Here is a 16,452-nt window from a genome sequence, read left to right on the forward strand (position 1 = left end):
CATCTAAGAGTTCCATGCACATTTAGCTATGTCCCAATGACCACTCCTTCCACCTACCCTCAAATAAGAGCACAACGTGCATGCCGCCATGTCCCTACCACCACTCTCTACACATACCCTCTCTAAGAGCAACATGCGCATGTCGCCATATCCCTACCACCACTCTCTCCACCTGACCTCATCTAAGAGCACCACACACATGTCACCTTATCTCTACCACCACTCTCTCTACCTGCCCTCCTCATAGAGCACCAATCACATGTCGCCATGTCCCTACCACCACTCTCTCCACCTGCACTTGCCTAGCAAATCAACGCGCATGTCGCCATGTCCCTACCACCACTCCCTCCACCTGCACTCATTTAAGAGCACCACGTGCATGTTGCCATATCCCTACCACCACTCTCTCTACCTGCCCTCCCCTAAGACCACCACGCGCATGTCGCCATGTCCCTACAACCACTCTTTCATCTGCCCTCATCTGTCAGAAGCACACGCATGTCACCATGTCCATACAACCACTCCCTCCACCTGCCCTTATTTAAGAACACTACATGCATGTCACCATTTCCCAACCACAACTATCTCTATGTGCCCTCCTCCAATAGCACCACGATCATGTCAACATGTCCATACCACCACTCTCTCCACCTGCCCTCCTCCAGGAGCACCACGCACATGTTGCCATGTCCCTACCACCACTCTCTCCACCTGACCTCATCTAAGAGCACCACGCACATGTCACCTTATCTCTACCACCACTCTCTCTACCTGCCCTCCTCATAGAGCACCAACAAATGTCGCCATGTCCCTACCACCACTCTCTCCACCTGCACTTGCCTAGCAAAACAACGCGCATATCGCCATGTCCCTACCACCACTCCCTCCACCTGCACTCATTTAAGAGCACCACGTCCATGTTGCCATATCCCTACCACCACTCTCTCCACCTGCCCTCCCCTAAGACCACCACGTGCATGTCGCCATGTCTCTACAACCACTCTTTCATCTGCCCTCATCTGTCAGAAGCACACGCATGTCACCATGTCCATACCACCACTCTCTCCACCTGCCCTCATTTAAGAACACTACATGCATGTCGCCATTTCCCAACCACAACTATCTCTATGTGCCCTCCTCCAATAGCAGCACGATCATGTCAACATGTCCATACCACCACTCTCTCCTCCTGCCCTCCTTCAAGAGCACCACGCACATGTCCTCATGCCACTACCACCGCTCTTGCAACCTTCCCTCATCTAACAGAACCACGCGCATGTCACCATGTCCCTACCATCACTCTCTCCGCCTGCCCTCATTAACAGCACCACAAGCATGCCGCCATGTCCCTACCACCACTATCAACACCTCCCCTCATTAAGAGCACCACAAGCATGTCGCCATGCCCATACCACCACCCTCTCCACCCTCCCTCATCTAACAGAACCAAGCGCATGTCCCCATGTCCCTACCACCACTCCCTCCACCTGCCCTCATTTAAGAGCATCACGCACATGTCACCATGTCCCTACCACCACTCTCTCCTCCTGCCCTCATCTAACAGAACCAAGCGCATGTCACCATGTCCCTACCACCACTACCTCCATCAGCCCTCATTTAAGAACACCACACACATGTCGCTATGTCCGTACCACCACTCTCTCCACCTGCCCTCTTCTAAGACCACCACACGCATGTTGCCATGTCCTTATCACCACTCTATCCAACTGCCCTCATCTAACAGAACCATGCATATGTTGCCATGCCCCTACCACCACTCTCTCCACCTGCACTCCTCCAAGAGCACCACACATGTCGCCATGTCCCTACCACCACTCTCAAGATCTGCCCTCATTAAACAGAACCACACACATGTAACCATGTCCATACCACAGCTATCTCTACCTGCCCTCATCTAAGAGCACCACAGGCATGCCGCCATGTCGCTACCACCACTCTGTCCACTTGCCCTCCTCCAAGAACACCAAGTGCATGTCATCATGCTCCAACCACCATGTCGCCATGCTTCTAGCAACACGCCCTCCACCTGCCCTCATCTACCAGACCTCCATTCATGTCGCCGTCTCCCTACCACTACTCTCTCCACCTGCCCTCTTCTAAGAGCAGAGCACCATGCGCATTTAGCCTTGTCCCTATCACCACTCTCTCTACCTCCCCTCCTCCAAGAGTACCACACGCATGTTTCCATGTCCCTACTTCCGCTCTCTCCACCTTCGCTCCTCAAAGACCACCAAGTGCATGTCACCATGCCCCTAATACCGCTCTCTCCACCTGCCATCATCTAAGAGCACCACATGCATGTTGTCATGTCCCTACGACCACTCCCTCTATCTGCCCTCTTCAAAGAAAACCATGCACAGGTTTTCATGTGCCTATCACCACTCTCTCCACCTGCCTTCCTCCAAGACAACCACACCCGTGTCGCCATGCCCCGTCCAACACTCTCTCACCTGCCCTCATCTAACAGAACCACAAGCATGTTGCCATGTCCCTACCACCACTCTCTCCACCTTCCCGCCTCTAAGAACACCACGTGCACATAGCCGTGTCCTTACCACAACACTTTCCACCTTCCCTCGTCTAAGAACACCAGAGCAAATGAATCAACATCTGAAAAGCAGTTCATATGCTTGTTGTTCATATAGTGTTATTGGTGTTTCAAACCAGTTGGGGTGACTTTAATGCAAAGGTGAGTCCCTCTTCAACACCCTCGCTTAGGGTAACAGGCCAAAAAGGGACTGGACAGCACCACATCTGGGATATGTAGGCAATGAATGATGGTGCCACCAGGGTTGTTTGTGCAGGGTTCTCCTCCCTGGCGACTACAGAGTGGGTGAGTGGCACCCCCTGCACTCAACAGAGGGTCTGGAGAGAAGGCCAGGTGTCATATTAGAGGTCAGGACAGGATGCCTGCAAGGGAAAAGAGAATACCTTGCCCTCGAAACTGGCACCACATAGCAATTTTTAATGCAGCGTAAAACACAATGGGCCTCATTCCGAGATTGGAGGCAGTCATGGCGCTATTTGCTCCATGACTGCCTCCAATACAGTACTGGCACCGGTCTCGTTCAATGTGGACTTACCGGTGTAGTTTGACCTTTGCAGGACCGGTAAGTCCCCATTGAATAAACCATTGCCCATTCCCATTTGAGACCCCAAAGGGCTCAATGGGAAGGGGGAAGTAGCTAATAACGGTAACGCAATTTGCAGTACCGTTATTGGCTCTGATTTCCCTTAACGGGTCGCGTCCATAACGCCTGGTCAGACCAGGCGTTAAAGAAGGGACCCGCTAAGGGAACTCGTAGTAGGGCTGTAAGGGATTACCGGCACTGGTCTCCTTACCGGTGCCCGTTATCCCTTACCGCCCCACTCGGAATGAGGAGTAATGTCTGTGTGCAATAGTATACAATCCTATACACTATTTATTATTTAGTCTTGCCTAAGCAACTACACACACCACCAAGCATGATCTTGTCAAGTGCATTCACCATATAGTGTATACTGCATGGATCGGCTCCTGTACAGTCACGAAAAACTCACAAGGGCTGTACCCTGAATGTATCAGATATTACTACTGGCTAAAGTGCTAAGAACTAACTGCCCAAAATGGTTGGTCTTGACAAGAGTGCAGTGCTGTACTCATTTGCATATGAATCCTGGTGGTGGGGAGCTGGAGTGGTTGTCTGTTTTAGCAACGACGAAACATTGTGTAAATGTTACATATGACTATGGAAAGATAGGCTAACTCAGTGGTAGTAGTGTACCGAAAAAATTAGTAGAACTGTGGTCTCAGCAGGGGAGAGGGTAGGCGGAAGCATAGTGCAACACGTGACAAGGTGCGGCCGGGCCATTGCAATAGTCTAAGTGGCTAGTAACTAAGGCTCCTATGATGATATATGATATGGTATGATTTGGTATGATGTGGCATTTATAATGCGCCTGTACGAGGGTGGTTCTGGGCGCAACAAGACAAGGAGGGGGAAACAACGGGAGGTCACAATAATGATCTTAGTAGGCCTTGTGTCATTCAGATCGTGCAAGTGCGGGGAAGAGGGAAGAGGATACGTGCCAGGGGGGAGGGGAAGGGGAAATGCAGTTAACTCACAAGTGCAGCCAGCGGGTGGCTCATATGTGCAGAGAGAAGGTATATTAGGGTTGCAGATAAAGACCCTTAAGTGCTTGTGAGCCCAGAGGCAGTGCATGGGCAACTGGACATGCATGAGCCTGGGCCTGAGTTCAGAGGGTGGCCAGTGCACGGACCTGTCGGGTGCATCAGCAGCAGAGAGGAAGAGAGAAAGCGGAAGTGAAAAGGAAGGTCTTGAGTTGCTTCCAGAACCAGAGGTGGTTCTGCTCAAGTTTGAGAGAGGCAGGGAGGCTGTTCCAGATGGGGGCCCCAGCGGAGGAGATAGATCTGCCCAGGGGCTGTTGCTAGGGGGCTGACGGAGCTATAGCCCCTGATCTTTGGATTGTAGCCCCAGACATAATCTCAGGAGATACAGCCAAAAGACTAGCTAGCCCCCAGTCCCAACAATTCCGATATCAGCTTAGCCCCGGGTCTTTTCCAGACCTAGCAATTCCCCTGGATCTGCCCCAACTCTCTGCTTGGAGAAGCGTCTGAGCCATTCCCGCAAACTTGGTCTCCATGTTGACCCTCTCCTCTGGCTATCTCACCGCATTCCTCTCACTGCTAAATCTTGTCACTTTCACCTCTATAACATTCGTAAAATTTGACCCCTCCTTATCTTTCACGCCACTAAACTTTTAATTACTTCCCTCCTCTTCTCCTGACTCTTCTACTGTTCCTCCCTTCTCTTCGGACTCCCATCCTCTCATCTCTCACCTCTTAAATCCATCTCCCACTCTGCCATCCGCTCCCTATGCCTTCTCTCACCTCTTGACTCTATCTCCTCCTCCCTCACCTCACTACGTTGGCTCTCTTTCCACTCCCAACTCAAGTTCAAGTTCCTCTGTCTTGTTTTCAAATCCCTCTATGATCTTGCTCCCCCTTACCTCTCCTCCCTTCTTTCCTTCTACACCCCTTCTCGTCCTCTCCACTCTGCTAATCCTTTCCTACTCTCTCCTCCTCCTCCACCCTGCGCCCCCTCCCGCTTCTGCTCCTTCCAACTCCTTGCTCCTTTCCACTGGAGCCGCCTTCGCCTTCACATCTGCTCTTCTCCCTCCTACCCTTCCTTTCGCTCTTCTCTAAAATCTTACCTCTTCCACTTGCCTCCCTAACACCCCACCTTCCCTACCTCCTTCCTTCCCTTTTACCCTTACCTCTTACTCCTCTTCTTCCTTACCCTCTCCATCCCCTTCCTCCCTTCCCCCGCCTGATTCTTGTCTCACCTTCTCCGCTCTTCTTCCCTCACATTCCTGCTCTTTCCCCCGTCCTTACCTCCTCTAACACTTACCACTCCTTGCTCACCTCCCCCCTCCCACACCCTTCTCTCCGCTGCAACATTGTAAGTTGTTCTTTATGCTGTTATCAGGTTGTGGTTCAATTGTCATCTTATGCTTGCTGTATGTTTATTTGTTATTATGTAAAGCACTTTGGAGTAAAGGGCTATAGAAATTCAATAAAATACAAATACAAATACCATCAAAGAGTTGGAGGGGGATGAGCAGAGAGCTCGAGAAGGAAGATGTTTTGGAAGAGAAAGTTGAAGGTAGAGCGGCCTCAGGCCACAGAAAGCTTCGTGGGTGATGCAGAGAGTCTTGAAGTTGATCCTTGCAGCCACAGGGAGCCAGTGCAGACATTTCAGAGCTGGAGAGATACGATCCGTGGGCTTGGGGCCAAGGACAAGTCTCGCAGTCCTGTTGTGGATAAGTTGTAAAGGTCTAAGAGTGGAGGCAGGAAGATTTAGAAAGAGCCTGTTGCAATAGTCCACCCCAGAGAGGACCACAGCTCTGGAGACAGTGAGCTTCTGGGTGAAAGTGAGAAAGGGAAGAATACCTCTGAGGAGGTGCAGCTGTTAGTTTGAATTTTTAGAGACATCAGAGATGTGAGGAGAGAAGGAGAGGGTGGAGTGGAAGATGACACCAAGGTTTTTAGCCTCACAGGAAGGAGCAGGAAGAGGGTCCAGTGCGGGCGGTCAGAGAGAGAGAGAGAGAGAGGAAAGGTGTCCCAATAAGGAGTATGTCAGCATCACTGGCATTAAAGCAGAGATCTTTGACAGCACACCATTCCTGAATTGCGGCCAGACAGGCTGGTATGAGAGAAGAAGAAGAGGCGGCTGAGGGGAGCCTGAAAGAGAGGTGAGTGTCATCCGCATAACATTGGAAATTGGAGCAGAAAGTAGCGATGCGATGGGCAAGTTGTGCCAGGTAGTGGTTGAAGAGCCAGGGAGAGAGGTTAGACCACGAAGGAGCACCACAAATAGGGAGAGATAGAAGAGAGGAAAGACCCCAGTTGGACCTTGAGGTTCGGGCAGTGAGAAAGGAGGTCAACCAGGCCAAGGCCTGATCAGTAATAAAGAAGGTTGCCACAGAGGCATAGTTGACCGGGTCAAAAGCACAGGATAGATCGAGGAGAATGAGGACAGAAAGAAGATTAGAGTCAAGATTGGAGAGCAAGTCTTCACGGGTGTTCAGGAGTGCAGTTTCTGTGCTTCTGGAAGCTCCGAAGCTAGACTAGTGGTCATGGAAGCAACCAACAGATTCAGTATGTAGATTAAGCTGGGAGATGGCCAGCTTTTCCAAGGGTTTGCCCAGGAAGGATTGATGGAGATCGAGTGATCGTTAGCCGGAAAGGAAGGATCAGCCGAGGGCTTCTTTAGAAGGGGGTGCAGAAGAGAGTGCTTAAGGGGGATGGGAAAGTTCCAGAGGCAAAGAAGTGATTGCATAAATTGGCCAAAGCTGGAGCAAGGGTGTGAATGTGGTCCTTGAGAGTTCTGGATGAGCAGGGGGAACCTGCTTTGATGATACTTTAATAGATTGGACTTGTCTAGAAACATCGCCAGGGGTGAATATGGGAAATGAGGAGAAAGGAGGGGGGGAGCCGGCCTCAGACAGGCAAGAAGTGGTAGAGGAGGAGGAGGAAGAAGAGGAGGTAGCGGAAGAGAGGGTAGCCAGGATGTCCTGAGTTGTAGTAGTGAAATGAGAGGCCAAGGCTGTGCGCACAGGTCCTGGGAGGGAACAGGAGAGGTAGAGACTGCAGCAGGATTGGCCAGCTCCTTGCAGATTTTGAAAATGTCGGCTCAGTTTTTAGCTGGGCTTGGATGTAGGATCTCTTCCTAGAGAGGACAGAGAGTCAGTTACAGCCTTTGGAGCAGGCAGCAGGACAGTTTGTCAGGTGGTGTGCCCAATACCCTCCACTTCCTCTCTGCCACCCTACACTTGCATTTAAGGGCGGCAAGTTCAGAATGCACTTGGATTTAGGCTTCAAGCGGATCCTCATGACAGAGGCAAGGACATCCAGAGTGTTAGAGATAGAGAGATGAAGGTTAGAGAGGGATGTGTCAGGGTGTGAGTCAGCCAAAGGTGCAGGCGGAGGAGAGAAAGCAGCGGTGAAAGCATCAACTGATACACGCTTCATGGGTCGGAGGACCGACAAGGTAGGTGGCAGTGCTGGAATTGGCTTGACCTGCAGGGAGTGAAGAGAGAGGTGCGACAGAAGGAGAAAGTGATCACTCAAGAGAGAGGAGTGGTGAGAGGATAAGAGAAGGGGAGATCTGAGGATATCAGAACATCCAGGACAACTTTATACTTGGACGAGGACATGAATGGACAAATCCTCTGTATAGAATGGTGAATATGGTCGTAAAAAGTAGAGGAGTGGTAACCAGAAACAATTGAAAGTAGTGGAACTCCACTCATGATGGGTCCTGCTCACTGCAATTGATGAGGGTACTGCAGGCAGATAGAAATGCAGATCAAGCTCTGTCTTTTGGAAGGAGTTGGTCACTGCAGGGGCACCAAGATGTCAGTTCTAATAAAAGGACAATCCTGAGCCTTAGCGTTCAAGAAAGATGTCTACCGCCAGGCTGATGGTAATTGGCTACAACGCAGAACATGGTCTGCTTCTCAGGCCACGCTGGAAGGCAGTAACCAAAATCCCCAAAGAAACCCATATAAGAAGTACTTTGGTCGCTGTCCTCTCTGTATCCTATGATCTCATTCCAATTGGGTTCTCTGTCAGAAATGTCCTAGTTAACAGGGAGCAGAACTTTGACAAAATCAATGGCCAAAACACAGTGGGCCTCATCCCGAGTTTAGCGGTAACCCTTAAATGCGGCAGTAGCGCTATTACCGCCACATTTAAGGGTCCGCCAGATCATGACCTCGGCGGATTTCCCCCAGCTGTGAGCTGGAGGGAAGTCTGCGGCAAATTTGCATTGGGCCCAATGGGGAATGAGGAATTCCCGAATCGGCCCAATGGGGAATGGGCAATAACCGTTCTGCCAAACCTGTGATCCGGCGCTAATAGCACCGGGGATTTGGCGGTAGGGCTATTAGCGCCGGTGTTACCGCCCAACTCGTGATGAGGCCCAGTCTCTAAACTGGGAGAAACCTACAAGAGGGATCTTAGAGAAAAAGTAATGCAAGAACAAAACTGTGAATTGAGAGTACAATGTGTAGTGATAGCAGGGCTGCACCGCAATGCATTTGCTCGGTGCATTGGAAACAATATGCCAAATCTAGAAGGTGCAACTAATGCACCCTTTGCACAGCACTCCACTGATTCCCATTCAGGTTCATGCTTTATAAATGCCATGCATAGATATATGTGTATATGTATGTGATAGATGATAGAGGGAGCGTTCTAGATATCCAGCACACAAGTTACAGACACCAGCACTCCACTAACAGCAACAACATATACAGAATGTTTACGTATGAACTTTATTCGCCTGTCTTCTGGGTCAATGATATAAATGTTGGGATCTTTGCTTTATTGTAGATGTAAGGCGACCTCTCTTGTTCTTCATTCACTTCACTGTAAAGGTGTTGTTCTTACATGAAATACCTTAATCTTGACTTACAAACAGCTTCTCAGTACATTGCCCATGACAAACACCAGTTCTTCTTGACATCACCCTCCTCATTTTCAAAAAGCATCCTGATAAGACAAGGGGCCCATTCATTTCCCTTTGCATGTGTGGCTCCACGCCACCACTGGCTTGAAAATACCCATTCAATGGCCTTTTTTCAGAACTTACCACAAAGGGCAAACAAATGACAGAAATTTAACATATTTAATGGTCCATGAAATCACCAGATTCTCTTTCAAGAACAGAGCAATTGATTTCCTAACCCCTAAAAGAGCACACACTCTTGTGCAAACGTGACTCTAAGACCTACACCCGCTTCATGTTACTTTGCTGCACTGACAATGTTGCCAGTCAGAACCTCGTTTTGACTTTTGCTTTAACTAGCAGTAGCCCACTGGCATAACTGGGGGCCGGGGTACCTAGCCACCACATGTCCTGGGAGAGGGGACGCAATGGACTTAAATTTTTTTTTTTGTTTTTTTTGTTTTTAGTCGTGCTGCCTTCATAAAGTACTTATTTTTGTTACGCACTGGGACAAGGAAAAGGGACGTGGAGGTACTTCTGGGCCGAGAAGCTGATTTTGGGGGTTGGGGCAGGGGGTGGGACGGGGATTGTGCGATAAATCATAATGGTCATCCATGTCCAGTCTAAGCAGGCATGATATGTGGTATTAGTGGCTAGAGAGGCATTTTGGTGCAGACAGTCTAGTCATTTCTTAGTTTGGCTTGATTCTTTTTTTAACTGGGCATCTCTGATAAAGCAGTCCTGCTAAGTGTAATAACCTGGCTAGATTGGCATTCAGGTGCTGCCAGTCTAGCCGTTTCTTACTGCAGCATTATATGCCCACAGCATTGCTCATGCTGTGGGCATATAACCCCTCAAAGTTTGTGTTAGCCACTGGGGTAGCCCACTGTACTTCTCTTACCCCTCTTCTATCGCCCAGCCCCTCACCCCCTCTAGTTCCTCCTGATTAGAAGGAATGACATCACTAGTTTTTAAATACAGAAAAAATGACCTAATATACCTACCCAACTAGCATCAATGTTCAGGAATGTTTTATAGTGAGAGTCAAATCTGTCCAAAATGACGGAACTGCAGATATTCTCTTTCGCCTATGCAAGCCATATCACTGATGAACCTTTAAAGTATTACGTTATCGAATATGTGGAAATGCCAGTCAGAGAGATCTAGTACAATTTAGATGGGCTCTCTTTCATTAGCAGACTTGGGACAGTATAAGGTCCACAGGGCACAGGCTGTCAACTAAGCACTTATGGCATAAGTGTTTCCTTCTGGAACCGCAGTGGAACTGCTGGCAAGGACCATGATAAGTAGTATACCATCTCAGGTGGTTGTGAGTCAGAATGGAGCGCTTTTGGACTTTATGCGAATGGGTTGAGGCTATTTTGTTTTATTTATTTAATTAATTGTTTTTTTTTATAACACACCTAATACCATACCCGAGTTTGGTTTCTAAGCGTGGTTCCAGGATTCAAACCCCCATTGCTCTGCGTGATCTTGCTTCCAAAACCAGGGCATTGCCCCTGCGCTTTCATCCTTCTCAGTGAATAAAACTGTGTATGTTCATACTTGTCCATACCAAATTCAGAAGTCCTAAAGCACGAATGATGGTGCACAAGCAAATTACAATACCAAAAAGCAAGCAAGTAATGTATTACCACACATTTAGACTTACCATATCCCATGGACTTATTTTGCATGAAAACTAAGATGGCTGAAGCTAATTTTAAAGACTAATGTAAGACTGAGTTACTGGCAGAAAGTCAGCCAGGGTAGTAATTTGAAATTTACATTCAATTCAAACTAGAAGTGGGCATAGAAAGCCTTAATTTATAACATGGAAGAAAGAGGCAGGGAGATGAAAAAAGAATCAATACAGAAGGGGGTGTGGCAGATTTTTGAGAGGACAATGGAAAAAAGATGAGGGAGGGAAATTCAATATGCAGAGTTGCCATGGATTAGATGAGTTAAAGGAAAGGTTCACTCACTTGTTTAATTGGACAAATTAGAATGCCATCCGCCTGGCACCATATATCCATGCATTACACTTTTTTTTTCGTGGAGCATAACTTACATTTCAAACTATTAATATCTATGAATGGCATCTGTTTCCTGCCACCATCTTCTGATACTGTAATCTATAGTGCAATCAACCCAAGGGCAAGTGCCCGGGCGGCACTAAACAATAGCGGTCACCCAGCTCTTGGCATCAGCAGCCGCAGCCGCAACATCGCTCTTTTAGTAGTGATGTGAGTGGACGACGGAGGTAAACATCCTGTCTACGCAAAGCAGTCACATGTCAACATGGAAAAGTGCAAGGTGCTTTAGGGTTCTATAAACATCAACAAAGCCTTTCTCCCTTGCCAGAATTATAATCACGCGTTGCTCAGTGTTAATTGTATTTTTTCTCACTGACCAGAATCGTAATTTGTGGTCAACTCCGATAAATCTGCAACATATGTTTTTTTTCACCACTATGCATAATGCAGCCCGTTGACTTCAAAACTGGCCACCTTACACGGTCGTTTCGTCATGCTGATTGTTACTCACCGGTGAGGAGAGTACGTGACAAGAGTCCAGGACTGCACACTGGTTACTTGCTTGAAGAGCTTGGGTTGGAGCCTCCACCCGAGCCTCCTCTCTGTGAGGGTAAAGGTTCTTTACAATGATATGACCCCTTGCTGAATGAGGTACCAGACAAGGGGACCGATCATTCAAAAGAGAGGGGAGAACACACCACCACGGACCCAGCTGTAAAGAAAGGACAAGAGGTGAGTATTAGACAGAACAAATCCCTTCCCTTCCCTGTGTTCCTAACTTTTAAATTAATACCTGTGTCGTTTTCCCATTTAACCAAATGAGAGAGTCTGAAGCAACCTACAGAGCAGAAGAGGAATTAGGTACTAGGCTAATTAGGAGGAATAAACAAAAGTGATATGTTAGGAACAGGATTTTACCACTGGATAGGGTAGTACCAGATTGAATAAGTCTAGGACACAACAAAAGGGTAAAATGAAAAAAAGGGAAGGTTAGTAGGGTAACTACACCCGAGCGGCACGAGGGTCGCACTGGGTCCGGGATGGTGCACAAGCTGCAAAGCGTCCCTATGTGCACATAAGGATGAAGGAGACATAGACAACAATCTTTGGGAAATATTTCAGCAGGAATATGGATAGGTCCTACCACCTTGCAGGAGGAGATGCAGGTGTCGTAGCAATCCCACGAAACGGAAGCACACAGTGGATGCAGGAGAGGAAGATTGAGGCAGTCCGTGCAGGCAAAAGGAACTGGTACACAGGAGGGCAGCAACCGAAGACAGTATCAATATCAGAGGAATCCAGGAGCAAGTGAAATGGTCTGATACACGGGCGAGCAGTGAATTTATAACAAAATTGGTATCCAAGAAGTTCATAAGCATAAGCAGAAGGTCTGGTACACGGGCGGGCAGCAAGCAGGTCAAACACTGTTAGCAAGGCAATCCGAGTCAAAGGTAGGGTCGTAGCACAGGAAGGCAAACAGGCAATAAGCTTTGTAGCAAGGAATCCGGGTGGCAGGCAAGGTCAGAACACAGGAGAAACGGTATTCCAACATCTGCCGGGCGTAAATGTAAACAGAAGCAGTGTTGATCGGACGGCCACAGGTTAAATCACACAAGAAGGCAGTTCCTTGGTAAAACGAGGCTTTGAGTTAACGCCTCTGAACTACAACACTAGTCAGGTTTTCTGGGTAATGTAGTTCGTAGTGCAGCTAGTTTCCATGGAAGCTGCCACTGCGAGTAAAAAGGTGCAGTAAAGCATTGCACACCCTTGTGGAGAGTTATAACTCTCTTGTGCTTCCTGATTGGATTATTTAGGGGATCCCTATTATCTCCATGAGAATGGGAGACCTGAGGGGCATGAGGCGGAAGGCAAAGCCGATGACGAGGTAAGTGTTGGAGTGTAACACTGATAGTCCTTTTGCATGCACTTCATACTACTAATTTTCCAAGCATTCCCAATAATGAGTGAGTATTGTGTATTGTACTGATTTACTGACTTATGATATATTTCAAATTAGCTTACTGTCACGATTCAGAGTGCTTGGTTGTTTGGGAGACGCAAACACCAGTGCAGAAGTGTCCACATCACAAAGGATGCCCCGTGGCCTGAAAGGCTACAGATGTATGCGCAATTCATGCTAAACCAAAAGACATGTGCACATTCCACACCAGTGTCAGGAGCACGCCAGACACTAACACAGGTGATTCCACACACAGGATGTAGAAGACGGAGAAACAATGACACTTTAACCCACTACAGACCCTGGACCTAGCACTCAACAACCGTGAGTACCATCATGTGTAACTGTTCTTTAGTATTATTCTTGTTTCCTGTTTTTGACCCTCCCCCTGCCTCCTGACCTGTCCATGGATTCCTCTTACTTGTTTGGTTGCTATCCCAGATGGGTCACTTGCCCCTGGAACCTTGAATTGTTTGCTTTTGCTACCTATTGTCAACTGGATTTACCCTGTTTGGCCACTTGGACTAGTCCTGGACTGACATGTATCCTGACCGTGTGGAGGGTTCTGTTCTGTCCCTGAATTCTGTTGCTTCTTGCCTTGTGCTTTGTTGCAGTTTATTAGGCGGTCACACTCAACTCAGGGAGTTCCTTTCCCCCGCAAACAAGGTGACACAAACCCAAAGCGCTATTACAGGTTCACTTTGGTGAGGCCTCCAACCCGTCTTGCACCCACCCCAACAAATACCCTGTGTCACCAATGGACTAGGAACCAGGCCGGTGTATAGTAATGATATATATATTTTTTTTATTTGAGGTTTAACAAAGAAGAGTAGTAGCCAACATCAGCCACCAATGTTGTGGAGCTACACCCAATATCACAACTCCAAATTACTTTCTGTTATTAAAACAACACAGGTAAAGTGTTTATGCAGTCACAACTTACAACATATTTAATTGCAAATTAACCAAGAGAAACCATTCACAATACAATGAAAACATTGTTTTGCAACACACATTCAACGAACAGGCAGTGCTTTGGGATTCTGGTTTGGGAGGCAAGGGAATCAATGGGAAATTTCATTTTTTAGGCTTTAATTTGAAAGGCAAAGTTGGGAAAAGGAACTCAAATGGGGAAATAGTTTTTCAACACACATTCAAGTGAGAAGCAATGCTTGGTAATTCTGCTTTGGGATACAAGGGAATAAAGGCAGAGTTTTGTTTTGCACCCTCACATTCACTAGAAGAGCAATGTTTTAGGGTTACTTATTTTGGGTTATGGACACCGCTCTTCGGGACAGGAGTCAGGGGTTTCAGGAGTACAGTCCTCCACGTCTGTATATTCTATACTGGCTCTAACACATTGGGCATGAACTTTGTTAGTTTTTAATTCTAACAACACTTATCCCATGATTTTCTATATGGGAATTAATTGATTTAACTTAAATTCAATGTGCTAAGGATCTACACAGAATCCCCCCTCCCCACAATTTGAATGAACAGTTTTAGGCAGGCTGTAATGGATAGTGGAATTAATTTGAATTGAATGTAATACAATGTGCCAAGGGCCTACCCAGTTTCCACCCCCCTAACCACTAATGAAAGGGATAAGTCAGGTAGCTCTCCACACAATTGATGAATTATGGATTAGTTTACTTACATGAGAGGCTTTGGTCAGGGAAAAACAGCAGGGCTCCTCTGCGGACAGCACAGATCTGGTCAAGGGCTCTCAGTCAAGGATTTTCTCCTGCAACCAGACTCCCTTTGGCTCCTCAGGTCCCAGCTAGCTTCTAGATTTCCCTGTCACAGTCTCCAATGCAAGGATTGAGACCTCTTTGCTAGTTGCTCATCGCAAGAGTCGGTCAGCAAGCTATCTCCTGGAATAAAGTAAAAAGCCCTGTTCTGATGCAAAGATGACACTCCAACATTGTCATAGTTCCCATGGTAAGGATTGGCTTACACTCTCCCTTCACCTCCCACCAAGACGTCCACTGGCTGCTGATAGGACCAGAAGTTGGGAGATAAGTATGATGTAGGCTGAGGGAGGAGAAAGATTTGTCATCTCAAAATGACGAGTGGGTTTAACCTTTTTGTGTTCTGAAAATCTCATAACATGACAGCTATGCTAATTTTTCAGATAACTACATACATCTATATATTTTTGGATTCTACATTTTATGGCAAGTGGGAAAATACAAATTTTATTTCAGCTCGCCCTTCCTGGGCGGAGCCATCTTTTTTGCAGGTTTCTACTGCTGCGAAAAAGTTACAACTCTGACACTACATACTTCCAACATTAATTTCACCGTCTATTAGTCTATCAATATTTATAAAAATGGCAGAATAATACTTTTGGTCATCACCTAAGTTATGTACATCACAAAAATTTCGATTTTACATGGTGCCAACTGGCTTTTTATCCCCTTTAAAATGAACCCAAGGTGAGCTCGATGGGATACACAATGCACTTTTAATTAAAGAAAATGTATTCAATGCTTAATCAATGGCACTGCATAATAGGTGCTCCCAGTTTCAGATGGCCCAATCCCATTCCTAAATTTCTATTTCTCCGGAAGCATGTGACCAGCCACCTGCTCGAGCCAATGTGTAACCTACCCTTTACTCCTGAGCTTCAAAGGGTCTTTGGTGAGAGCTAATGCGCCATTAATGGGGAATCTGACCTTCAAGGTCATTTCTGTTGGTTGTGTTATCTGTAAATCCCATGATTTCAAACTACTCCTTTGTATATCTTAGCATTCAAATTGACAACCAGACCTTCTTCTCCTAGGGCTCTCTGCCAAAGGTCTTGAGTTCAAATTTACAAAGGCACATCCCTTTTAGTTTAGGGGAATACAGCAGCTGCGCCCAGCCTTCTGAAAATACAGCTTTAAATCAATAAGATGTGCTTACATGTAACATTTTAGCATTATATCTAGGCCTGCTGTTCATAGCTACAATCCTTCTTTTCTACTACATTAGAATAGATGTAGATTCACTATTAGTCATGTGCACACATATAGGCCAAAGTTACAGAAGAACCAGTGTTCATTGCTGCAAAATGAAATAGGCCTTTCCCAATAAATGTTGTCATTTTATGTGCTGAAATTAAAGTCTCTTTATTCCTCATGATGGCAATTTGTCATTCAACTTTATTTTTCCAATGTAAGGCATCATTCTTCCTTTTGAGCTTCAAAATGCACAGTAATTCAAATGTATGTGTTTCTTCCATGAGCACTTTACACAAAGTCAGCATCTGAAATGCCACATGTCCTTGGAATCCATTGCATGCAGTTAACACTATTCCAGTTCTAAATCTCACTCTTTTCTGGCTGAATGCTGTACATTCTAACAAAAGGGAAGAAGGCCCATTCTCGCTCATTTACTAGGCCTCATGTTGAAATCACTGTATTGTACTGGCATTTAT

Source organism: Ambystoma mexicanum, chromosome 11 (genome assembly GCF_040938575.1).
Source record: "Ambystoma mexicanum isolate Mex_15411 chromosome 11, UKY_AmexF1_1, whole genome shotgun sequence".
NCBI classification, from domain to species: domain Eukaryota; kingdom Metazoa; phylum Chordata; class Amphibia; order Caudata; family Ambystomatidae; genus Ambystoma; species Ambystoma mexicanum.